Genomic DNA, 26,184 nt, shown 5'->3' with positions numbered 1-26,184 from the left:
TCCACATCCCCCAAACTAAGTCATAGCAGTGGCTCAAACTGTACACACTTCAAACTTATTTGGTTAAAATCTAATTCTTCGGAGGAAAGGTCAAGAAGGACTGATAGGAAAAGAAAAACTGAAAAGGTGTTTGCCAGTTTTTTCTACTTGTAATTCTTACTCTACAGCTTCTGTTGTGTCTACTTGGACTAATTTGTAAGAGTTTTAAGAGCCTACAGGTGAAAAAAGTATTTTTAAAAAGATGCCTTTCCTTCCATATTCCTCCTTCCCCTCCTCAGTAATTCTCGTGGTACATGATTCACCTCAAACATTTGAAATTAGCTATGTAACATCATTATAGCCTTTATCATGACACCTAAAGGCAAATTCCCCCACCTCCCTCTACACACAACTGCAGACAAATCATCAATTAACACTTTAAAGCTGTGTTTTCTTTTATTGAAAATAAATAAATAAGAAGATATAGCACTTGAAGGAATGAGAAGATTTAATCCTGTAAAACCCAAAAAGCACCTGTCAGTTTCTCCTGTCATAAGCCTTTGATTAATTTATAATTTCTGGGCATTAGGAAATTATAACAGCAGATATGACAGAAAAAACCAAAGTTGTTACATTGCTGTTCAGCAGTTTATTTGACATACTTTGTCTCACATCCAAAGCCCTAACCCTTGAACAGCATGGTGGTTAGGGAGTGCCACCTTGTAGTCAATCCACATAAAACTTTTGACTCCCCTAAAACCTAGCTGCTAGTAGCTTGCTTTTGATTGATAATGTAAACTATCAATTAACACCCATTTCACATGTTACATTTATTGTATGCTGTATTCTTAGAACAAAGTAAGCTAGAGAAAAAACGTTTTTTTCAAATTGGCTCAAATCTCCAAAAAGTGTTCCAGTATAGTTATGGGGAAAAATCTGCATGTAAGTAGACCCATACAGTTCAAACCACTTTGTTTATAAGGTCTGCTGTTCTCTCACCTCAGATCACCTGGAAACGTCCTTGGGCATAGATTTAGCAGGTCTGGGGTAGGTGTCCCAACGTTTGCCAATGCCAGTTTGATGCACTTTGAGAACCACAGGAGCTACTTTGTAAGAGTGCTTGTACATATTTGGGTTGGCTGGAGGGAATCCCTCTCTAGGTGAAGCTACTTGAGTTTACAGTTTATCTTACTCTAGATAATTTGTGTTTGTTGGTGTTCAAGGTGTTGGGTGGGCAGGAAAATGGTGTTTTCACTTGTTATTTTAGATCCAACCTAGTCCTTATCTTAAAATTTTTTTGCCTTATTTGAAGCAGTTCATAAAACCTATTTTGCCAGCTCAGGGCAAAACTAAAAGCTATTTTTATTACCTGTAATTAACCTGATTCAGGAAAAAGGAACAGGCTTGAGGGAAAGGTTGGCATTGAAACAAGTGTGGAAACTCAAAAATTGCTTTTCTGGAATTAGTATTATCAGCCTCAATATAGCATTTGATAATGCTTTTAGAACCTAGATGTAGTTACTCAGATCTAGGGGTGAGTTTGTGAGGGTTAAATAGTTTGTATGTCTGTTGGATATAACATGAATATTTCCAAGGTTGCTCTAACTTCAAATACTAAATCAGCTTATTTGAGTTGTTGTAGGTATGTTATTAGGCAAAAATTGGAGAAGTGGCTAGAGAGAAATAGAGAATCCATCCTATTGATCAGCTGTCTTTCAGCTTCTCACATCTACTGCCCTTGTTTGATGTTATCAAAATGTGGTATTCCAAAAGCTGTTTCTATGCATTGTACTTTTAAATTTATTGTGTAACTATAAAGAGCTTTGTTTACATCTTTAAAAAATTTTTTTCAGGGAGTAACTGCCACATTTATTCACCATCTTCTGTCTTTTGTTGAGCCTTTATCTTATGTCAGAGAGTAAGAACTGCTACCTAATTAAGGCCTTGATTTATAAGTCCAGTGTTTTTGAAGTTAAATTAAAAAGGATCTTTTTCAATTAAAAAAACTTCTATGTTTTAAATTTGGGATTTATCACTTTTCATGGTCCAAAATAGCACATTCAATTTTTGGCAGCTTCCGTCCTGCCAATGCCAATAAAAGCAGCACCATATGGTATGACTGCTGTTACACTAGGAACCCTATACTCTGTGGAGACATTGCCCGGCATGAAGCAGAGCTGCTGCTCTCCATGTGCTTATCTTTTTAAGCCAACATATTGGCCAAGATATATTAAGATTCCAGGACATCACGATATCAGTTGAGTCTTAACAGCTCTTTTTCCTACCAGCTTTAACATTTGGCCACATTATGAAAATACATACTCAAAACTTAATGGAATCTCTTACCCAACTCCAGGAAGAAGCTTTTGAGTGACTATTGCAAGAAAGGAAAGTATGTACTTTTTAGAATACAATCAATTAAGTATATTTTAGTACCCTTTCAGTGCTAGTACCCTTCCACAGCTGTCCTCTCCTGTTAATAATCTCTTCCTTGCCTACTCAGCCCCTCCCCTGACCAAATATCCAGAAGGAAAAGAGTTTACAAATGTTGATCTTAGGTATTGATACGAGTGTTGGAAAATGGGCTAAAATTTGTAGTTCTGTGTAATGAAAAGAGTTTAGAACATGACGGACAGAAAGGACTAATTGCTGTTCTTCTTCTCTTCTGTGTGTTTTGTCCCTTGTTGAATAGGTGTACTTTGTTTTCCAAATAACTGCCCTCTGCCTGTTTTTGTCTGTTTTATGCTAGAGCGGTCATTTAGTTCATTATGACCTTCAACCAAATTTTATAAGGTTTCTCAACCTTATTAAATTACTATTAAGGCTTTCCAGTATTAGCTAATTCTCCTGAAAATAAAGCCACACAGATAGGTGTTATTCATCATTTATATTATGTTTAATAGTTTTCAATAACCTTGTTAAGTAATTCTTGAAACAAATAATTGAGCACCTACTTTGTGCTAGCTGTACTAGGCACTGTGTATGAAGAGGTGGAGTAGACTAAATTTTATACTCCAAGAACATGTAGTCACTTTGAGTTTAAGTGGTATAGGTATGTCGTATAGTCTGAGTCAATAATCTGTATAAGTCAAGATCAGGCCTTAACAGGAAGTGTAGTAAATTATAATCTTAACTGTGGTTTTAGGTTTTGAGATTCGTAAAATAAACTCAGTGTAGTTTTAGTAACAAGTATCAAAATTATTTTTATCAGCTTTAGTTTTATTATTATTTTAAGGCTAAAACAGATTCTTCTGGCTTTTAACTATAGAACAGAAGCATAATTTACAGTTTTATTTCTCATAAAATAAAATTGCTATTCACATAACTTAAAATTGAATGTCTGTTTGCAATGGTTAGACAGGTAGAGGCAGTTTCCTGTTTAGTAAGTAAACACACGCACACCTCATTTGACTGCACTTCACTTTGTTGTGCTTTGCAGGTACTGTTTCTTACACATTGAAGGTTTGTGTCAACCCTGAATGTCAGGCAAGTCTGTCAGTGCCATTTGTCCAACAGCATTTGCTCATTTTGTATATTTGTGTCACATTTTGTTAATTCTTGGCAATATTTTAAACTTTTTTGTTATTATGGTGATCTGTGATCTGTGATTATGACTCACTGAATGAATACTCATGATAGCATTCTTTAGCAGTAAAATATTTTTTAATTAAGGTACATACGTTATTTTTTTCAACAGTGGTATCACACACTATTTAATAGACTACAGAACAATGTAAATATAACTTTTATATGCACTGGGAAACCAAAAAATCCATTTAACTTGCTTTATTGTGATACTCTATTATAGTGTCTGGGACTGAACTCACAGTACTTCCAAGGTATGCCTGTACCAATAATTTGTACTTCTCCTTTTATGAAAAAGTAAAGTTCCTTTTTATTTAGCAGTAAATTTTAGTTGCATAATGAGCATTTTAAATTTTATGCAGAATCTTTGTGGACTTAGACTTTCAGGACGCTCACATCATGAAGACTGAGTGGAATTCGTGAAGAACAGCGTGCAACAGAGAGTAGAATCAAATGAATTGTTAGGCTTGGTAGAAGCTAGCCAGCAAGAATGTCTTTTCTAAGCCACTTTTGAGAGACTAAGGAAAGGAGGTTTTTCTTTCTAAGAGATGGCTTTCCTATTATTTCCTCTTCCCTTTTGAATTATTTTTCCATTTGTTATCTTAGGGACATAATCACTTTTTGCTCTTTAGTTCTGCTTTCTTTTTCTACCTTACTCCTCAGGCCCTCTTTCAACATTTCTTCTCTCCCAACAGGCCTAAGAAAGTGCAGGACCTTGCTGCCCCTTCTGAGTTTGATTGATACTCATCCACTGTCACTGCCATGTGCTTCACCACACTTTCCTACATGGATGTTTATAAAAAAGAAATGAAGTGGAATTTACCTAGATTTCACATGAAATTGATTGATTTCTGAAGCAGAAAGTTACCTTATATATATGTTGTAACCAGTTTTTATCAGCCTAGTTTTTAGAAATTCTTAGAAGGTAAGTTTAAAGAGGGAAAGTTGTCCTCATGAGATAACTAGGCTTGCAACTTCATTCAGAAGCTGTCTCTTTTTCCACTCCAGGTCTAATCCATTGGTGTTAATTCATGTAGGACTTTTTTTCTTGGTCATTTCTAAAAGCTTCATTTGAAGGATGAGCAGTTTCTCCTGAAGGAATTAGATTTAAGTAAATAATGATGATGAATTCCCTTAGGGGTGTGCAGAGGAACTCCAGAAATGTAATTTGGTAATCCTCTTCTTCCCCATCCTGGTGTGTTTCCATTAAGAAACCAAAATACTAGATTAAACTTTCTGAGTGCTCTTTGGCATTTTTATTTAATTTTCTGACCTGTTCTCTCCACCTAGAAGTCATTGCATAGTTTTAGTTATAATTTGGGGGTCTATGCTAGAGAATTGATGCTAAAATTGAAAAGCCTGAAAAATAGACCAGCAAAGAAGAAGTTTGGAAGGAGCTGTTTATTTCATTGTAACCCCAGTGGCTGACAGTTTCAGATAGGATTTCCGTCAACCAAATAACAAATGTATATAGAATGCCAATGTGTGCCTACTATTGTGGTAGTTCAAGTTGTGATTACTGCCTTCCAGAAACGTCTATATATGTAAGTTATCTTAAGAAAAATTCTGCCAGAAACTGTGGAGGTTTTGTGATCAACAAATAATTTATTCCATTGGAATTCTGATATTTTCAGGAAGACTTTCAAGATAGATATAACTTGGAGCCACATTTATCCCAGCAAAATTATGTCATTGCCTGTTCTGGAATGTCATGATTGCACAAAAAATTAGAACATAGATTTGAAATTCTTAGTTTGCATTGATAAAGTATCCTGTGGCAGATGTTTTTAGAATGGCAGAGCAGCTAAAGGCCTCACTGTGAGTCAGGTTCTCATTCAGAAACTGATACTAAATATTGACTTTAAAACCTTGAATATTTATCCTGAATTATTCTTCTGAAAATGCAAGTTTAATCTATAATCAGTGTGTTTAATCAGTACTGTATATGTATCACTATCACAAGTATACAGCTTTTGGTATCAGAGACTATTTAAATGATCCCTGTATTTGGAAGTGGGTATTCTTTCACAGAAGTAAGATGCTATAAGTTGGTAATTATACTATCAGGATTTTCAGAAGATTTCAGAAAGGTATAGTGCTTAATTTTTTATGGGAGAAAGGTTTGAAAAAATAGGTTTTTCTCTTTTCACCAAGGTTCGGATTCAAAACATTCTAACAGAGGATTCATGATTGGCTTCTCCCAAATCATAGCACTAGTTAACTGGTAGAATAGAAATTGTGATTAACAGCTTCGTGTCTTACCCAGTCAGTTGCTTTCCTCACTACACAAAAAGAAAGCTAACTATGAAAAAAGTTTTGAATTGTTATAAATGTAAACTAGCCTTAAGCCAGAAGACACATGCGAGATACTTTTGTTGTGTCTGATTTATTTTGGTGGTAGTTATTTGTGTAAGCTAGATCTGCTTAAATTCTGAGGTGAAGATGATTGGTCATCTTTGGAAAAATAATCTGCTGTTCCTTTTTAATGAGATTTTTAAAGAGGATGTATAATTACATTAAATAAGGTATTAGTAAAACAGGAAAAGGTTGAGGAAGTAACTTATATTTATCGGAATTTCTTTGTTTGTAGTTCAGGTACTACCTCCAAAGGAGCAGGCAAACAAAATAAAACCAAAAAGACTTAGGAATTTTTGATGGCTCCAAAATGAACTCATAAGAGGCTGTTTTAAACCAAGGGAGTCAACTTACTATTTTTATGCACTGTTTCTTTGTTCTGAAAGTAGGGATAATTTTAGTAACCAGTTGAATAAAGTATTTTGATAAGTCATGGATGTTGAGATCATTTGTTCAGTGTCAAGCCTTTTGGAAAGGAAGTATTAATGCATTCACTTCTCTTTCTTTTCAAGTGTCATTAACTTGCTTTTAGGCCAAATTTATCCCATATTTTTTTGTTTTAAAATGTGTTTTTGGTGATTTTGAGATAAAGTTCAAAACTTAAAATTCTGGATAAAGGCTTTTTTTTAGTTAAGTTACTTAATTAAGATAAAATATTCTAAGATTTCTTGGTGTGAAGTATAGCCTGAATTTTTATTTTAAAATCTGTCGTGAATCATAAATTGGCATATGTATGTGCTTCTGAATTTCTTATGCTAATGGTGTAACTAGCCACCCAACAATGGTAATGTTGAAAGATTCATAACCAGATGATTCAGAGTAGACATCTACAGATGTGTATACAGTGCTGTTTACAACAAAAGTGTGAATTTTAAATAAGCCTTAGAATGTTTCATCTCATGGATTTTATTTAGTACATATTACAGAGAGGATAAGTCTCATGGAAATGCATGTAGCTGTGCTTCTTGCATTCTGAGATGTAAATAAGGAGAATCTAGGTAGAAAGCTAAAAAAAAAATCCTTAGCACCAAAAGCAAAAGTAAAATTTTTAGAGAGCGAGCAGTCCAAATCTGCTATTCTCCCCCATCTTTTTTTTTTTTTTTTTTTTTTTGAAGAAACAAAAATGTTTTGGGTTATTAGGTACCATCTCTTGCTTCTGAATATATATGCCTTATAATGCCTGGAGCCTTCCCCCAGTCAAATTCTGTGATATGGATTATTCACTAAGATTTGAATTGGGAAAATGCTTGTTTGTGTTCTCTGGCTCACTTACGTTATTTGGTCTGTCCTCTTTCTGTAGTCCATGAGACATTTCATTTGTATTACATGTCAGAATTTAAAATACTGTCTTTGAAATAGCAGACTTTCCTCCAGTCATGGATATTTATCTTCTCTATTTCTGGTATAAAGATTCAGAGACCTTAGCAAAACCTTGTGTGTTAGACATTAAATTTTCCAATATTCTTCTGAACAATAATGATTCTGATGATAATAATTTTAAAGATACTTTTACAAGGTCTGAGTGTATTTTGAAGAATTATGGTGGTAGCCCTGGTCTCTTCTGTACTGCTTTGTATTACCTGTTCACAGGTGGCTATCAAGTGATTTAAAATAACAAACCCAGAAAGATCCAGGACATTTAAATTGAATTGTCAAATCGTTGATCTTATTTAAGTTGACCAGTTGGTGACAAGCAGCATTTACTTTAACAGTGTATCACTTGAGTTTGATGTGATGAAAAGAAGTGCACTGACTGCCAGTGGGGGGCTAGAAACATTTCCCAAGTAAAATTTAGAAAAACAATCTTAGATGAATAATGGGCTTAGTTTCTTTATTTAAAGATACCTGATTCTGAACTGTTGGACTTAAATACAAAGGTTGTTTGGAACCTTAAAACATGAATGAACAAAACCCAAACTATTTAATCCTCTCATGTTTACTTAGAAACAAAAATCTAAATGAAGTTCAGAATGGATACCACATCTGGATTTGTATATGGATATTAGATTTAGGGATTAAGCTGAGGGGCAGACAGAAACTCCATACACACCTGTTTGTGCTAAGCAAACCTGGTGATGTGACTTAGACTGTTCTTTTTAGGATAAGATTTTTCTCCCATAATTTCCTAAATTAATTTATTCCTTCACTGTAGTTTATCCTAATGTAATTGAACTATTTAAACTGAAGTTGCCTTCCTGTAGCTAAGAATATGTATATGTATCTACAAACTTTACTCCTGAAATTGAGGTTTAAAAAGAAAACCTATTTTTACTTTTGTCCTTATTTATTTTTTTATTAAGATATTATTGATATACACTCTTATGAAGGTTTTTCATGAAAAAACAATGTGGTTACTACGTTCACCCATATTACCGAGTCCCCCCAATACCCCTTTGCAGTCACTGTCCATCAGTGAGGTAATAGGCTACAGATTCACCATTTGCCTTCTCTGTGCTGCAGTGTCTTCCCCGTGACGCCCCCACAGTATGTGTACCAATCATAATACTCCTATTCCCTTCACCCTCCCTCCCCACCTGCCTGCCCTCTCCCACCCCTCTCCTTTGGTAACTGCTAGTCCCTTCTTGGAGTCTGTGAGTCTCCTGCTGTTTTGTTCCTTCAGTTTTGCTTCATTGTTATACTCCACAAATAAGGGAAATCATTTGGCATTTGTCTTTCTCCACCTGGCTTATTTCACTGAGCATAATATCCTCCAGCTCCATCTATGCTGTTGCAAATGGTAGGATATGTTTCTTTCTTACGGCTGAATAGTATTCCATTGTGTAAATGTACCACATTTCTATCCATTCATCTACTGATGGACACTTAGGTTGCTTCCATATCTTGGCTATTGTAAATAGTGTTGTGGTAAACATAGGGGTGCATATGTCTTTTTGAATCTGAGAACTTGTATTCTTTGGGTAAATTTCCAAGAAGTAGGATTCTCGGGTCAAACGGTATTTAAATTTTTAGTTTTTTGAGGAACCTCCATATTGCTTTCCACAATGGTTGAATTAATTTACAATCCCACCAGCAATGTAGGAGGGTTCCCCTTTCTCTGCATCCTCACCAGCATTTGTTGCTCTTAGTCTTTTTGATGTTCGCCATGCTAACTGGTGTGAGGTGGTATCTCACAGTGGTTTTAATTTGCATTTCCTTGATAATTAATGATGTGGAGCATCTTTTCATGTGTCTGCTGGCCATCTGAATTTCTTCTTTGGAGAATTGTCTCTTCATATCCTCCACCCATTTTTTAGTCGGATTATTTGCTTTTTGGATGTTGATGCGTTTGAGTTCTTTATATATTTTGGATGTTAACCCCTTGTCGAATATGTCATTTACAAATATATTCTCCCATACTGTAGGATGCCTTTTTGTTCTGTTGATAGTGTCCTTTGCCGTACAGAAGCTTTTTAGTTTGATACAGTCCCATGTGTTCATTTTTGCTTTTGTTTCCCTTGCTCGAGGAGCTGTGTTCAGGAAGAAGTTGTTCATGTTTATATTCAGAAGATTTTTTGCCTATGATGTCTTCTAAGAGTTTTATGGTATCATAACTCACATTCAGATCTTTGATCCATTTTGAGTTTACTTTTGTGTATGGGGTTAAACAGTAATCCAGTTTCATTCTCTTGCATGTAGCTGTCCAGTTTTGCCAACACCAGTTGTTGAAGTGGCTGTCATTTCTCCATTTTATGTCCATAGCTCCTTTATCGTATATTAATTGACCATATGTGTTTGGGTTTATATCTGGGCTCTCTAGTCTGTTCCATTGTTCTATGGGTTTGTTCTTGTGCCAGTACCAAATTGTCTTGATTACCATGGCTTTGTTGTAGAGCTTGAAGTCAGGGAGTGTAATACCCTCAGCTTTGTTGTTCTTTCTCAGGTTTGCTTTGGCTTTTCGGGGTCTTTTGTGGTTAAATATGAATTTTAGGATCATTTGCTCTAGTTCATTGAAAATGGTAATTTTGATAAGGATTGCATTGAATCTGTAAATTGCTTTCGCAGAATGACCATTTTGCCAGTATGAATTCTTCCTATGAGCATGAGATAGATTTCCATTTATTTATGTTTTTAATTTATCTCATTATTGTCTTACAGTTTTCAGGGTACAGATCTTTCACCTCCTTGGTTAGTTTTATTCTTGGCTATCTTATTCTTTTTGATGCAATTGCAAATGGAATTGCTTTCCTGATTTTTCTTTCTGTTAGTTCATTGTTAGTATATAAGAATGCCATAGATTTCTGTGTATTAATTTTATATTCTGCAGTTTTGCTGGATTTAGTTATTAGTTTTTTGGTGAAATCTTTAGGGTTTTCTATGTATAATATGTCTTCTGCAAATAAGGACAGTATAAATTCTTCATACCAGTTTGGATGCCTTTTATCTCTTTATCTTATCTGATTGCTGTGATAATGCTGTGACTGTTGAAAAAAAGTGGTGAGAGTGGACGTCCTTGTCTTGTTATTGATGTTAGAGGAAAAGCTGTTAGCCTTTTGCCATTAAGTACGATGTTAGCTGTTGGTTTATTGTATATGGCCTTTATTATGTTGAGATATGTACCCTCTGTACCCATTTTGTTCAGAGTTTTTATCGTGAATGGATGTTGAATTTTTTTCAAATGCTTTTTCAGCATTTATTGATGTGATCATGTGGATTTTATCCTTTTTGTTAATGGGGCATATGATATTGATATACAAATATTGTACCATCCTTGCATCCCTGGAATAAATCCCACTTGTGGTCATCATGGGTGATCCTTTTGATGTATTTTTGAATTCGGTTTGCTAATATTTTGTTGAGGATGGGTTGCTAAATTTTAATGTTTTGTTGTCATTCAAACAAAGTGTTACATTCCAGGTAAAATATATAGTGGAGACATCATCAGGTAGATGAAAGGTTAGACCTGAGAGGGAATCAGAAGATTTACCTACTCAGTAAAGGCCTATAAACATGAGACAGGTATTAAATACACACCATAATTAGTTATAAACTATCTCCTGAAAATAGTTATTAAGTGTTGTTTCAATGGAGGTATAGGAGAATAAAGGAAAAGGTGGGTTTTCCCTTGAGTTTGTGCTTTGTATTGGGGTACTGGTTTTAGTTTTGATATTTGAAGTAATTTATTTGTTTTCCAGCTGTGTTTTCAAATCTCTCAAAATGAAGTTTCAGGTTTGCCCAGTTCTGTTTTCATGCTCATTTCATTTTTTACTATACTTAAGAACATCTATATGGGGGCCTTAATATTTTCATTCAGCCAGTAATTGACTCTGTGACCTTGAGCAAATGCTTCCCCATTCTCGGCTTAATGGAGGGACAGAGTATTACAGGGGTTGTTGGGGAAATGATTTTGGACTACGTCAGTGGTGTTCGGCCTGAGGAGCCTCAGATTGTCATGAATAGTAAAATGGCGGTCCCAAAAGTTTGAAAATTTCTTTATAAATTATCTCCAGTTACCCCTTTAGTCCTATGACCTTCTGATGAGTCTGGGAGCTTCAGGACTTAATATCCTTTACAGCTTTTGATCCAGTAGGTTCCGGTAACTGTATTTGTCATTATCTTAACTAACTACATTTAGTTTTCCTTACATTTGTCTGTTATTTTATGTTTACCTTCCTCCTTGTCTATTAGTCTTCAGTAGTGATGATGTTTGCACATTTCAGTTTCTTGATGTCATTCCCTTCCAAGAGACTATATGATAATGATTTGCTATGTCTCCTTGACTTGTCAAGTCCATTTAAGCATCCATTGGTGCTCAGGTTCCAGGTACCCTTCTTCCCCGAATTCAGCACACACACACACACACACACACACACACACACACACACACACACACACACACACACACCCATTTCCCAATACTCAAATATTCTTAATCTCTTTAGCGTAACCTAATTTTTGTCCTACTGCCGGGTCCTGCTTTAAAACTTGCACATTCTTCAAAATTAAGCAGTATAGCTCTGTCTTCATTCAGATGGAAAGCCAGTCCCTGAATCTAAGCTCTTCTCCTCTGAAGAAGTACTAGTCATTTGAACTGGGTTATACAGAAAGAGTTCTGCACATTCTGTCAGCTCAGCCCTATTTGCTTCTCTTTATGCCAGTTAAAGTAAACAGTGCACTCACATTGATCGTCTTCTCTGAACCCAACTCCAATGTGTGTGTGAGATCCCCCACCCTCCACCACAACACCAAGCAGTTTTCAGACACCGGTTTAAGAATTCAGCCTGTTCAAGAATTCAACTCAATTCTGACACTGTCTACCTGGAGATAGTATCAGATTCCACAGGTTGAGAGCTCTGTCCTATATAACTGCCCTCACCCCACTTCAGATACCAGTTGCAAGCCCAGCCCATACCTGTGCTTCTGACTGACCAGCTACAAATTGCAGGTTCCAGTGACCATTAATTATGTTAATTAATTTGCTAGAGCAGCTCATAGAACTTGGGAAAACATTCACGTTTACCAGTTTATTAAAGAATATGATAAGCATATCAGTCAACAGCCAGATGAAGAGATGCATGGAATGTAGGGTGAGGTCCCTAACAAAGTAGCTTCTGTCCTCATGGGCCTGGCTCCATGGGAAGTGTTCTGTTCCCTAAGTGTGGGAGCTCTCCAAAAAGAAAAGGACCAAAATGATGCCCTCAAGCATTTTTATGTAGGTTTCTTTACATAGTCATGATTTACTATGTGGTTGGACATTGGCTGATTGAATCTCCAGCCCCTCCCTGGAGTCCTGAGGGTGGGATTGAAAGTTCCAGCCCTTTAATCATTTGGCTGACCTACTGGTAACCAGCCCCTGCCCTTATGTCAAGTCCAAGTCACCTTCATTAATAAGACATTTATTTCACTGTTATGGTTCTGAAGCATTTTTTTTAGGAACTGTCGGTGAAGACTAAATAAATCCGAGAAATGTATTTTTGTCATCTGAATGACCAAATACATATTTCTTACAAATCATTATATCACAGGTCAGTGGAAAAAATGTGTTATTTTTAGATACTTGTGTATGTGGCATGAGAAATTATGTTTCATTTTGGGACATTTTCTTTTTGTATCCTGTAATCTTATGTCTTTTTTTGTTGTTGGTTTTATCTTTTCAAAATTATAGTAGTAACATTGTTGGATTAGAGGTACTGAGCTTCACTGACAGAATGCATTCCAAATTTGCTGGGTATAAACATTAATGACATTGTCAGATGTCTGGAAACTTTCTATTTTAGTTTAGTTTCACATTTTGCATTTGGCTGTAGTAGCTACTGCTTTGACAAGTTTGTAATTATATTCAGCTGTTCCAAATTGTTTGAGATGGTAAATAAAGTATATAAAGCTGCCATATGAGAATTGACATTCCGTTCCTTATTAAAGCAATGCCCTTCAGAGAATTTTATTTTCACCTTTCATTCTATAACTCCCAAATGAAAATTGACCATACTGGGAAAACTAGATCATAAAATGGTTAATGTGTTTTTCTTAGAGTAGAACTATGAGTCTAGGACTCTTAAGAGGGCTGGATTGCTATGTGCCATGTCCCAGAGGTTGTAGATAGCCTGTATTTCCTTTGCCACCCCCAACCCTTTTGAAATAGACACTGGCAGAGAAAGAAATAGAAAAATGTGGACTGGGAAGAATGTATCTTTAGATTTCCTTAGTGTTCCAGCCATTAAGATGTATTCCAATTTTTCAAATTGTGTCTTAAACTGAAATTATCTTCGCTTTTTTTCTTTTTTCTTTGCATAGAGTACAAAATTCAAGAAGTACAAAAGAGTGTATATGTGAAAATAAATATTTTGTTTACTTTCAGAGATAATATATACACATACAAATAAATATGTATGTCATGTATTTTCGATTCTTATTCTTAGTGTGCATGAGTCATGGCCTACTAGAAAGCAGTACTGTTGCTTTTGATGTTTAAAATAATTAGATTATATACAGAGAATGAAAGGTCATGTGGCTCACAGGGAAGACAGTATAGCATGGAGAAGACAAGTAGTGACTCTATAGTATCTTACTATGCTGATGAACAGTGACTGCAGTGGGGTGTGTCTGGGGAGCTTGATAATACGGCTGAATGTTGTAACCACAATGTTGCTCGTGTGAAACCTTCATAAGATTGTATATCAATGATACCTTAATAATAAAAAAAAAAGAATGAAAGGCCAGGGTAACATATTTGCAAGGTCATTTATAATTTTCGAAGGCTTTTTATAACTCTTACTCTATCATAATAGCGCCGTGAGGTGGGTATTGCAGGATTTATCTCTGTTTTATTGATATGAAATTTAAAGTGTAAAGAATGCTGTGACTTGATCGAGGTTGTTAAGCAACGAAATATGCATGAAACTGGAATCAGATCTCAAGTCTTTTGGCTTCTAGTCCAAAATTTTTACTACCATCTTGCCTCTCAGACATGATGATATGAGGGGATCTACTATGCTGTGCCTGCTTTTATGAGATAAGAAAAGTACTATGAGTAGCTATTTTAGAAGAGTTTTGTTACTGTATTTTTGTAGTAGTGATATAATAGTATTTAAAGTCTTACACTTCAGAGGAAATAAGATCTTTTTGATTAATTTCCTGCAAAACAGCTTATAAATGTTAGCCATTTTAGACTAAATGCTAATGCTCTGGGTGTCATTCCAGTAACGGGCATGAAAACTGACTATCCAGGCAGCTGTGCAGTGAAAATAAGGCTTTTTATCCCTTTACAGCTGTGTGCTGACCATGGCTAGGAGCCAGGTTGATAGACCTGTCCAAAATTCTTTCCCTTGAGGCTTAAAGGGGAATCTAGCCAAGCATTTGATAGAATGCCTGACTCTCTTTCCTTCCCCCATAAATTAGGTAAAAATGCTCCCTACCAGCACCAAACTAGATTCTAGATTTTTAAGTCATTTCTAGGGAGAAAAAAATGAGATGTGAGAGGTAACTTTTCCCTCCCTGCTAATATTAGTCACTCATGAGGATAATTTAGCTCCAGAGAAATGCATTCATTCACAATGGAGAAATGAGACAGTCTTTGCAGGGCCATAATTGGATTTTAAATTCTTATTATTAACAAAATAATCGCTGCATTTTTGGAGTATTGTGCAGTCCTAATAGTAAGTTGATAATAAGATTGACTGAGTTCTGTATGTGAAAAGAAATTTCTTTAAACATTCTTTTTTTTTTTTTCGTATCATTAATCTACAATTATCTTTAAACATTCTTTTGAGTTTATAGGTACCTCTGTTTCTAATCCATAATAGTTATGATAGTGGAAAGAGTTCACTGGTTTCTTATAGTACAGAAAATTACATGTTTTTATAATTTATATTTTTTAATAAACTTTAAGATTTGTGAAGCCATAATCCACTGGGTATCCTTCTGCCATAATGTAGTGATGCAGTTTTTTGTTCAATAACTAGATTACTACATCCTTACTTGTCATTTGTTGTTTCCTGCTTTGAACACAAAAGATGATAAATTATGTTAATTTTGAGTATTTCCATGTGGTCAGTTTAACTAGTTGTAGAGTTTTCTTAAGCAAAAATAACATAATTTGACTTCTCAAAGTATATTTGGGGACATAGCATCTTCATGTATGTAGAGTCAAGAGTTGATCAGTCAATTTTTTTTTTTTGGTCAGCCATTAAATCCAGCAGTTAGCCAGATTGCTGTGTGTTTTAATATTTTCAGAATAGGGGTGTGACCTTGCCAAATATGAATTAGTAGTGGACAGAGCTGAAAATTTTGCTGGAAGTATTTATATCTGCGTTAAGTGTGCTATCTAAACCAGAGCAGAAACATTTGTTAATTCCTTCTGTGTGTGTGTGTATTCTTATGCTTTATTAGAATTAAAGGGCATTAAGGGTATTTTTCATTCTAAAGGTATAAGACAAGTCTTGACCTCAGCATAACCCCCTCACTGTTCTGCACTAATGTGAGCCTGTCCAAGAACTAGGTATCCTTAATTTTTGTGAGTATGTATGTGTGTGTGTTTTTTTTAATCAAATGTACATCACAGTGGTTCAGCAGGTCCGGCCCCCACTGTCCCACCCCCACCCCCTCCAATCCACCTTTGGTAACCACTAGTCACTTCTCAGTGTCTATAGTCTACTGCTGTTTTGCTCCTTCTCTTTTGCTTTGTTTTTATATTCCTCAGATAAGTGAAATCATATGGTATTTGTCTTTCTTTGCCTGGCTTATTTCATTGAGCATAATGCCCTCTAGATCCATACATGTTGTTGCAAATGGTAGGATTTCTTTTCTTTTTTTATGGCTGAATAATATTCCATTGAGTATATGTACCGCATCTTCTGTATCCATTCATCTACTGACAGACACTTAGGTTGCTTCCATATCTTGGCTATTGCAAATAGTGCAGTGATAAACATAGGGGTGCATGTATCTTTTCAAATCTGGGGTTTTGTTTTCTTTGTCAATTCCTAGGAATAGAATTACTGGGTCAAATGGTATTTCTATTTTTAGGTTTTTGAGGAACCTCCATATTGTTTCCACAGTGGTTTTACCAATTTGTATCACCATCAACAGTGTAGGAGTGTTCCTACTCTTTGCATCCCCACCAGCATTTGTTGTTCCTAGTCTTTTTTACCTTGCCCATCCTAACTGGTGTGAGTGATATCTCATTGTGGTTTTAATTTGCATTTCCCTGATGATTAGTGATGTAGAGCATCTTTCCATATGCCTGTTGGCCATTTGTATTTCTTCTCTGGAGAAATGTCTGTTCAGGTCCTCTGCTCATTTTTTGATCAGGTTATTTGTTTTTTGGGTGTTGAGGAGTGTGAGTGAGCTCTTTATATATTTTGGATGTTAACCCCTGATCACATGAGTTGTTTATGAATATATTCTCCCACAGGTATCCTTAACTTATGGGACTTTATCCAAATAAATGGGCCTTAATTTGTCTGTGGGGGTCTTGCCTATCTATCTTTTGCCTCTTTTAAAGCTCATCATGTTTTACAGAGGGAACTGTACATTTTTCTTAGCATTGAGTTTTCAGGCTGCTCCTCTGAACTATGCCTGGAGGGAGTAGCATCCTGGTCATTAGTCTGCTCCAACTTCCGACAGGGAGAAATAGGACAACTGTGAGAAGCCCTCCATGTCTAGTACTACATGGACAGACAGACAGTCCTGGGACTGGACTGGACAGAGAAATTGCCCATGGTGTCCCAGAATGGAGGTCATGTTACTGATGCTGCCAAACATGCCCTCAGATTTTGTAACACTGAAGATGAGACTGTATATCTTTGAGAGCTGAAGACATTGAATGACAGCATAAGAAGAGGTGTGGAAAGCATGGACTGCCACTCTCTGTCAGTCCCAGCTAAAGAATACTGTGATTTTCATTGTAGATGGAGCAGTAGTCAAGCTTGGCCAAGGTTTTGGGAAAATGAATATTTATATCGGAGATGAGCCTCCTAAGAAGGTGATGATGACTAAACAGACAAACACATGGAAGCAGGGTCAGCTCTGTCACTGTGTCTGTGGTTGAGCAAGAAGAGATTGAGGCTAGGGACATTGCTGGCTCCAGTGCACAGAATGCCGATTGAAAAACAGCTAGAGTGCAAAGGCAAGAGAAAAGGGCAGCTAGCTGCTAGAGCTGGCTGAACTGGAAGCCAAGAAAGTGAAAATGAGGAGGACTTTGACAGCCACTTCAATGATCAGGACCTTTCTATGAACCCAGACTGGAAGCAAACTTTTAGATCAGGAAAAAAATAGCTTTTTTTTGTAACCAAATGGACTGGTTCCTATCTTTATACCCCAGCAGAAGGCTTTTTGTTGCTTCCCAATGATTCCTTCTTTCACTGAGGTCTTTGAATTCATCTGACCTGCTTTCTAGTCGTGGATTTTTCTAAACCTTTCTCTATGTGGGTCTGCTATACTATTTATTGTCTATTTAATGTAAACTTCTTCAGTTGTGTAGAAACTATGAATAGTAGATCAGTGCTTGAGTGTCTCCAGTTTCTAAGTAGCTGTTTTTATTCCTTTATTTTTCAAAGGTAATAAAATGTTTAAAGATGGGGGGAAATAGTATTAACTATATAATATTTACCAGCTGTTACCCTACCACTCACTAGGGAAGCACAACAGGTAAATAACAGTAAATAAATCACCACTCTCTATAATATGTTTAGCATAAAATATTAATTTGCCTTATGGGAAACTTATTGAACTAGTGTTGGGATTTTATTAAAATTCTGTAGTTATCCCACCATACATTAAAAGATGCCAAATATATAAGCCTAAGAATGGTCACCATAGGGTTCCTCACTTTCTCACTCTGCCCTTTGCACAGAATGTGCCTTTCCAACCCCTCCTGTGCTGCACAGCCCTCCTCTCATCTGCCTCTCAACATATATACAGCACCACATCACCAAATCACAATGTCCTTTTAAGGCTTAACTTCAGTGGGCCCTCCTCCCTTAGACTCTCTGATTTCCTTTCTGTTATTTTAACTCATAGGGAGGGGGCCTGGTGGGGGTGGGCAGTGGTGGTAATTCTTTTTTTTTTTTTTTTTTTAAATACCAGCACTCCATCCTGCCTGAATTCCGCATTCAACTTTTTATTATGGGTAGATATAAACTCATGTTTTATCTCCTCTATCACACTAATTTACTTGAGAGCCAGCATCTGTAATCTATATCTCCTACCATTTTTTTTTAAATCTCCCACTGGACATTAAAAAAAAATCCTTTTTAAAAGATGGATGCATGTTAAGGAATCATACAAAAGCACAAATCTTAGTGACTCAGACCATTATTGGAGGGCACAAAGTGTATGCTGATCGGTATCCTTTTGAAAAAACAACACTTAGCAGCTATCCCTGGGTACAAATAAGAAAAATTTATTCTGGTTAAGCCAGAATAAAGCACTAGGAGTAACTTAGTTATGAATCTGACCAATTGTTAAGATACAATTTATACTTGTTCAGAGCACGTTTACCAAGACTAAGATACTGCCTGTATTACCAACTATAGTATATTCAGTTGGCATTTTGGTGGCTAGGTGGGGACTGGTTTGAGCCAAATTAATGAATGAATTGCTCATATGATTGGGAGTTTACTGGGTTCTTAATGAGTAAACTCCTAGAAGAATTTACTTAGTACTGCAGCAGAATGTTTCTAATCAGAAGGAGGCATCAGATTCTTGCTCAGCCTTCAGGTTTTTGCAAGGCTCTAAAAGCACCAATACTATTGATATTTTTGTTTGTTTTCTCCCAAGTGATTAATAAACAGTCTATTGTCATGTAATTTAGTAGCAGGTGTGATCTGGTGGGTAGTTCACTTCAGTCAGTGTAACTGTAGACTGTTCCATATTTTAGACAAAATCCAATTCCCAAGCATTTCTGTTTCAGAACTGGGACAACTTCCAAGTTAGTTTTGTTAATCCTTAAATTTCTCCTGTCAGACTTATTAACTCAGCCTGCTCACCTTGAGATATCATAGTTCTAGACTTGTACTTTCTTTTTTAATTTTATTTTATCTTACTTTATTTTGGTATCATTAATCTACAATTACATGAAGAACGTTATATTTACTAGTCTCCCTCCATCACCAAGTCCCCCTGACATACCCCATTACTGTCACTGTCCATCAGTGTAGTAAGATGCTGTAGAATTACTACTTGTCTTCTCTGTGTTGTACAATCCTCCCCATGCCCCTCACGCCCCTACGTTATGTCTGCTAATAGTAATGCCCCCCCCTTTTTTCCCCTTATCCCTCTCTTCCCACCCATCCTCCCCAGTCCCTCTCCCTTTGGTAACTGTTAGTCCATTCTTGGGTTCTGTGAGTCTGCTGCTGTTTTGTTCATTCAGTTTTTTTCTTTGTTCTTATACTCCACAGATGAGTGAAATCATTTGATACTTGTCTTTTTCTGCCTGGCTTATTTCACTGAGCGTAATGCCCTCTAGGTCCATCCATGTTGTTGCAAATAGTAGGATTTGTTTTCTTCTTATGGCTGAATAATATTCCATTGTGTATATGTACCATATCTTCTTTATCCATTCATCTACTGATAGACACTTAGGTTGCTTCCACTTCTTGGCTATTGTAAATAGTGCTGCGATAAACATAGGGGTGCATCTGTCTTTTTCAAACTGGGCTGCTGCATTCTTAGGGTAAATTCCTAGAAGTGGAATTCCTGGGTCAAATGGTATTTCTATTTTGAATTTTTTGAGGAACCTCGATACTGCTTTCCACAATGGTTGGTCTAGTTTACATTCCCACCAGCAATGTAGGAGGGTTAGGGTTCCCCTTTCTCCACAACCTCGCCAACATTTGTTGTTGTTTGTCTTTTGGATGGTGGTGATGCTTACTGGTGTGAGGTGATATCTCATTGTGGTTTTAATTTGCATTTCTCTGATGACTAGCGATGTGGAGCATCTTTTCATATGTCTGTTGGCCATCTGAATTTCTTCTTTGGAGAAGTGTCTGTTCAGATCCTGTGCCCATTTTTTAATTCGGTTATTTGCTTTTTGTTTGTTGAGGTGCATGAGCTCTTAATATATTTTGGGTGTCAACCCTTTATCTGATCTGTCATTTATGAATATATTCTCCCATACTGTAGGATGCCTTTTTGTTCTATTGATGGTGTCCTTTGCTGTATAGAAGCTTTTCAGCTTAATACAGTCCCACTTGTTCATTTTTACTTTTGTTTCCCTTGTCCGGGAAGATATGTTCATGAAGAAGTTGCTCGTGTTTATGTCCAAGAGATTTTTGCCTGTTTTTTTCCTAGGAGTTTTATGGTTTTATGACTTAGATTCAGGTCTTTGATCCATTTCGAATTTACTTTTATGTATGGGGTTATTGATCCAGTTTCATTCTCTTACATGTAGCTGTCCAGTTTTGCCAACACTGGCTGTTAGACTTGTACTTTCTATAAAGCCATCCTTCCTTTTAAGTCAATGTGATTGTTGATTTCATTGAGAGCAGTCAGACTCAAACTTTCAGTGGTTCATTCTGAAACCTGTTTGTTGTGACTTTGACTAACAGAGAATGATTAAGATGACAGGAAATCATAATAATAAACATGCAGATTATCCACATTAAAAGATGTGAAATTCAATAAGTACTTCTATTTTTATATTTCATATCTCAGATTTTATATACTCATAAAATAGAAAGAATCTCAACCATCTTAGACCAATGTTTTTTAATTTTTTCTTGTCTTAGGGGTGTTTTTGAGATTCTTGAAAATAACTATGGATTCTCTTCTTGAAGAATATACATGGTCACAAACATTTGTGTTCAGTTTCAAGATAATCTCACTCCTGAAGTATGTTCATGGATCCTAGGCAAAGAAATCCCTGTTCTAGACCAAAGCCTGCCCTCAGGGGTTTGGAGAACTTAAGTGACAACACCTAAAATCACGCATCTTCTATAGCCGAATACTTCTGGTTGTCTCTTGTTCTTTTTCCATCATTCTGTATCTTTCCTTAAAACCCATTCTGAATTTACAGAATTATAGGAAGGGCTAGGACTTTAAGCCTTAAAATCAACTGTTTTAGCTTTGGCTTACCCAATTAGGAGATTAAAGTACAGTAACATCCAAAATATTTAAATCATTAATTTAGAAAAGGCAAATGAACTAAGCAAAGTTTTAAAAATAATTGCTGTGGTTGTTCTAGATCTAATCCAGATCTCTAGTTGATCTAATTACTCCAGCAGTTTCTTATCTGGGCAGCCTGCATCTAAATTCATCATGTAGCTGTCAAGTCACTCTAGAGGACTAGTTTTGTTTATTCATTCTAGACAACTTTCTTTTTCTTGCACCTCCCAAATCTCTCCCCCATCCACAATCATTGTGCTCAGACTGACCTACTGAGCCTTTTGGGAGGTCCTCAAACTGAAAATATCACAATAAGCATTAGTTGCTATTTATTATCATCATTTAAATTCCAGTTTTATTGTCTCCTAGCAGTGTAACTTTGATCACATTACTCAATTTCTCTGTATTTCAGAATCTTCATCTGTAAAATTGGACATGATACAATTTATCTTGCAGTCCATCATGTTTTAAGAAATTAATGTAGCACCTAGCTCAGTTAGTAACATCTTCTACTGTGTCCTGCTACACCCATCACTTTTTCTTTGGACTCATGTATCTTCAAGTACTCAGTGCTTCTCTCCTTTATGGTGTTATTGCCACATCATTCATTCAGCATTAACTGAGTTCTTTCTCAATTTTAGTCACTGCTGTGGGTTGGGATGTGTCACATTCTCTTCTTTTCTCTTTCCTCTATTCATTAGTTTCTTTACTGATACTAATATATGCGACTTTGGCAGTCTCTTATACAAAATTTGATTATTAAATTAACAGAAGGCAATTTGTGAGGGTTTTCATAATTTTTCTCCTCCCAGTTTTCCATTGTTAAGAGAGCAGTTATTTTATTCCAGTGAGGAAACACTTGATGTAAAGAGCCTCTTATTTTTGAAGCCCAGATTTCTATATCCAGTGAGAGAGAGGCACTAATAATGTAGCAAAGCTCAGCTTCTAATTTGATGCTTCCATGTGCTAGGAGCCAGCACTTTGCCTCTGATTGGGAGGTGTGGGGTCTGGGTAGGACTCCTAAGCTGGTTAGAAGAAAGGTTTCAGCTCTTAATCCCTTCTTGTTCATGTTCTTATTACTTGAACAAATTACACATACCCCTAGTAGTTAGTTATAAAATATTAATAATTCTAACACATATGTTAGAAAAATACTAAAATATAAATTAAAGGATAAACTTTCTGAAAAAGAGAGACTCTGTTATTATTTCTTCCCGAGTCCCAGGGAGTCATCTAACCTGCATGTTTTTGAAAATCATTCTTTTGTCTAATCTTTTAGGCCTAGCTCAAGGCCCTATTCTTGCTTGATTTGCTTGACTTCACCATTTTATCTCACAATGCCTAGCATGATTTTGGGCACATCAAAATTACTCAATATTTACTTGTGATTTATTTCTTGGGATCATACCAGAGTTTTAGTTCACCGATTGCTAACAAAAGGAAAAAAATCCTCAGCCTAATTCTACTTTAGTAATTCCAGATTTTTTCCCCATACTCTTCATCTTCTAAGATTAAAGATAATCAAGCCTATGCTCATGTGAAACCTGAACGTAAGATTGTATATCAATGATACCTTAATTTTAAAAAAAGATAATCAAGCCTATCTGCATTTACAGTTTTGCAGAAATAGAAATAGATCTACTATGCCTGATGATGTGGTTTGATTGGGACATCACGGCAGTGATGCAGTCTGAGAAACGAACCCGCATCAGCACCCACATCTGTTTTTGCTTGATATGTCTGTCTTTTGATCTATTGTCAAATGGCTGAATACTCAAACCATAGCGTTTTCTTTTTATACTTTCTCTAGACTTCATTTGTGTTGGCATTATTCATGTTCCCACTGTTTGGGTATACTACTTAATATTTTATATTTTATATTTATGTTTTGTAGGCTGTTCTCTTCCTTTGAACCACTGCAGTATCCTTTGATTCTAAAGACCCTCTTAAATTTCTGAAATGATTTGCAGTTACACTTAGAAATTCTTTTTAACTTTTCAGTTCTATGAATCATAATGGCTTAACATCATAACCTTGTTCTTAATGGCATTCCTGTACTTTCATCTTTTCTTTCTGGGTAGAAAAATTAAATCTAGAGAGAAAAAAATAAGACCCATTTATTATCAATTGCAAATCAAGACAACAAAAGAGATGAAAACCAAACACTGGTCTGCAGATTTGCAGTTTATTTGTGTTTCTGTGGATTATGTCATTCCTTCATAAAAGATGCAGTACTCTGTACTTACTAATATAGTTTACTAAATTAGACCATAGCTATGACCATTTGTAACTTACAGGTTTTGGAATTTTTATTATTTGTTTGATACAGTCTTTTTTGTTTTTAAATAATGAACACCCTTAAAATTTCAAATGCTTGTAATCACAAATACTTATTTTTCTATAAAAGAGAAGCAAAAAATGAGGAAATAATCTAGTCTACCACTGTAGGGAAATAAGCAATTAAAGCAATTATTGATTTGCTAATACAGGTCCTGTGGACTGCAAACATGACAGTACTTTTTTTTCATGGGTAACTTACATCTTATTGGACTACATTATTTTGAAAATTCTCCAATGCTCTGAATTTCTCTTAAGAATACCTCTTTAATCCAAAGTTACTGTTCAGCGGAAATGAATAGAACTGGAGATGATAGTAATATTAATTGCCTTCGTACTTTGGTTGAGAAATAACTAATTCCTCATTGATTGAAAAAACCCTTAAGGGATAGGTAAAAGGATGGTATGGTAGAAATTGTCTAAACAAAATAAACCATTCTTGTTAATAAACTGTTAAGAGATACATTGAGCACTTGGAATTGAAGTAGAGAAAACAGAGTTAAGCTAGATTAACTCATTGTGTTGCCAGGCAGCTGGGTCTGGAGAGGTCTCTCCCTACGCACTAAGTGAGACCTCAACCTGTACAGGGGGAGGGTTCTTGACTCTTTTGGAGAAAATATTCTTGAACAGGTCAGACTAGTGTAGATAAGGAAGGAATTCATTAAAGCAAGAATAGTAATGAATGGCAGCAACCGCACAGGCAGTAGGGAGCAAGGAAGAGCAGAGGAGGAAAGGAGAGTTCATTGAACTCCTGCTGGGCATAGGGCAGACCTCTTGCCCACTCCTGAAGCCACAGTCACCTGATGTCGAGTGTCCACTTGAATCTGCATGGCGTGGGAACTCAGCCCTTTCCACCCAGGATCTGGGGGAGCCACAGAGCACTAGATGGAGTGAGATTATGTTCTGAGAACTTTCCAAAGCAGAGAAAGGACATTTTCAGACAGGCTACTGAAAGCATGATCGAACATGCTGCAGTCCTGTCTGGGTCACCCAGTTGATGGAAACTTGCAAGCCCAAATCAGAGATCTCAGTAGCCCTTCCCTACTTGTGTAAAGTAGGACAGAGAGAGTGAAGACTTGAGTTTTAAGTCTAGAAAATGAAATGAAATAGCAAAGTAACAAAGACGCTTACCACTGAGAAAAAGGGTCTTTATTTAACCCAAGAGGTTTGGAAAATCGCGGAGACAAAACGCAATAAATTAAGCAGCAAGACATCTTTATTTAAGGCAAAGTACACACTCGAAGAAAGGGGAATGCCGGCAACCTCAGAGAGGAGGCGTGCTAATTCAGTTTAGGATTCTGTCTTTTAAGGCTTTCAAGAATGGGGGAGAGGGTGGGGGTTTGGGGGAGCTAGGCTTGACATGTGATCTCATAATGTCCTTCTCCAGTGAGACATTATGTCATTATCCATAGTCAGTCCCCTAGATACTCTGTAAGGTAAATTTAACACAAGGATTTTGTTAATTCTATTCTTTTCTGAGATAGTCCAAACATACCATTTAAATGGACTGCTTGCCCTATCTTAAAATAGGGTAGGTTATTGGCTGATTACCATCAAATATGTTAGGAATATTACCTCCCAACTTCCTGGTTTTTAAAATGGAATCTTAGCCTTAAGATGGAGTACATTTTGTTCTTAATATACCATTTATTTCTTGGCATTTTTCATCATAGACAAGAAAAATTAGCTATGGTGCTTGTCTGTGTCCCTGCTCTACCTCAGTTGTATGGAGGCTGATTTCTGAAACTCTGAAAGGCATTAAAATAACTTTACTTAGACAAGTAGGGAGAAAGTGGTGTGTTATAATCTTATGATTACCTAGCAATCTGATTAAAGTCAGTTTTAATGTAATAATTTTATAAGTACAAAGAAGTGAGTTTGTTTACTAGAACTAATGCCTGCTAAACCCTGCAGTAGAGTTAATAGTTCCCTAAAAACCTTTTTCTTCCTGAAGGGATGCTTCATGTGACTGTTTCTTATATTGATTATTTTCTTTATTGCCTTTATCCTTGAATGGCAAAATGTTTTTATTTTGAAAATTACACTTTTTACAGTCTGCATTGGTCATATTTCATAGGCACACAGAGTTCACTTCATTTGAACAGGTTGGAATGCTATGGAAACTCAAAGGAAATTGTGCTTTATTATTACAGCTGTATCTCCCTTAACAGTATGAACAAAGATACTGAAGGAAATGTGTATTACAAAGCTATGCAGTATTAGGCATAACCTAGTCTACCTTTCTCATCATGGAATTGAAAGTTCATTTTATCTCTGGTACATGTACCTGGCTTTACAAAGCAAATGAGAATATATATATAATTGCTGTTTTTTAAAACTTTCTGTTTTTAACTATAGACTCACAAGATTATAGACTCATGAAGTTAC

The 26,184-nt window shown here is 36.0% G+C and overlaps 1 protein-coding gene and 1 pseudogene across 4 annotated transcripts in view; both read left to right on the top strand.

Annotated features, from left to right (window-relative positions):
- The window catches only part of GLG1 (golgi glycoprotein 1), a 168,484-nt gene that overhangs the window by 70,895 nt on the left and 71,405 nt on the right, over positions 1-26,184 (top strand). The window lies entirely within an intron of this gene.
- On the top strand, positions 15,175-25,068 carry LOC140847057 (STING ER exit protein pseudogene; annotated as a pseudogene).

This window comes from Manis javanica, chromosome 17, assembly GCF_040802235.1.
Source record: "Manis javanica isolate MJ-LG chromosome 17, MJ_LKY, whole genome shotgun sequence".
Taxonomy (NCBI): Eukaryota; Metazoa; Chordata; class Mammalia; order Pholidota; family Manidae; genus Manis; species Manis javanica.
This window is presented reverse-complemented; position numbering and strand designations above follow the sequence as displayed.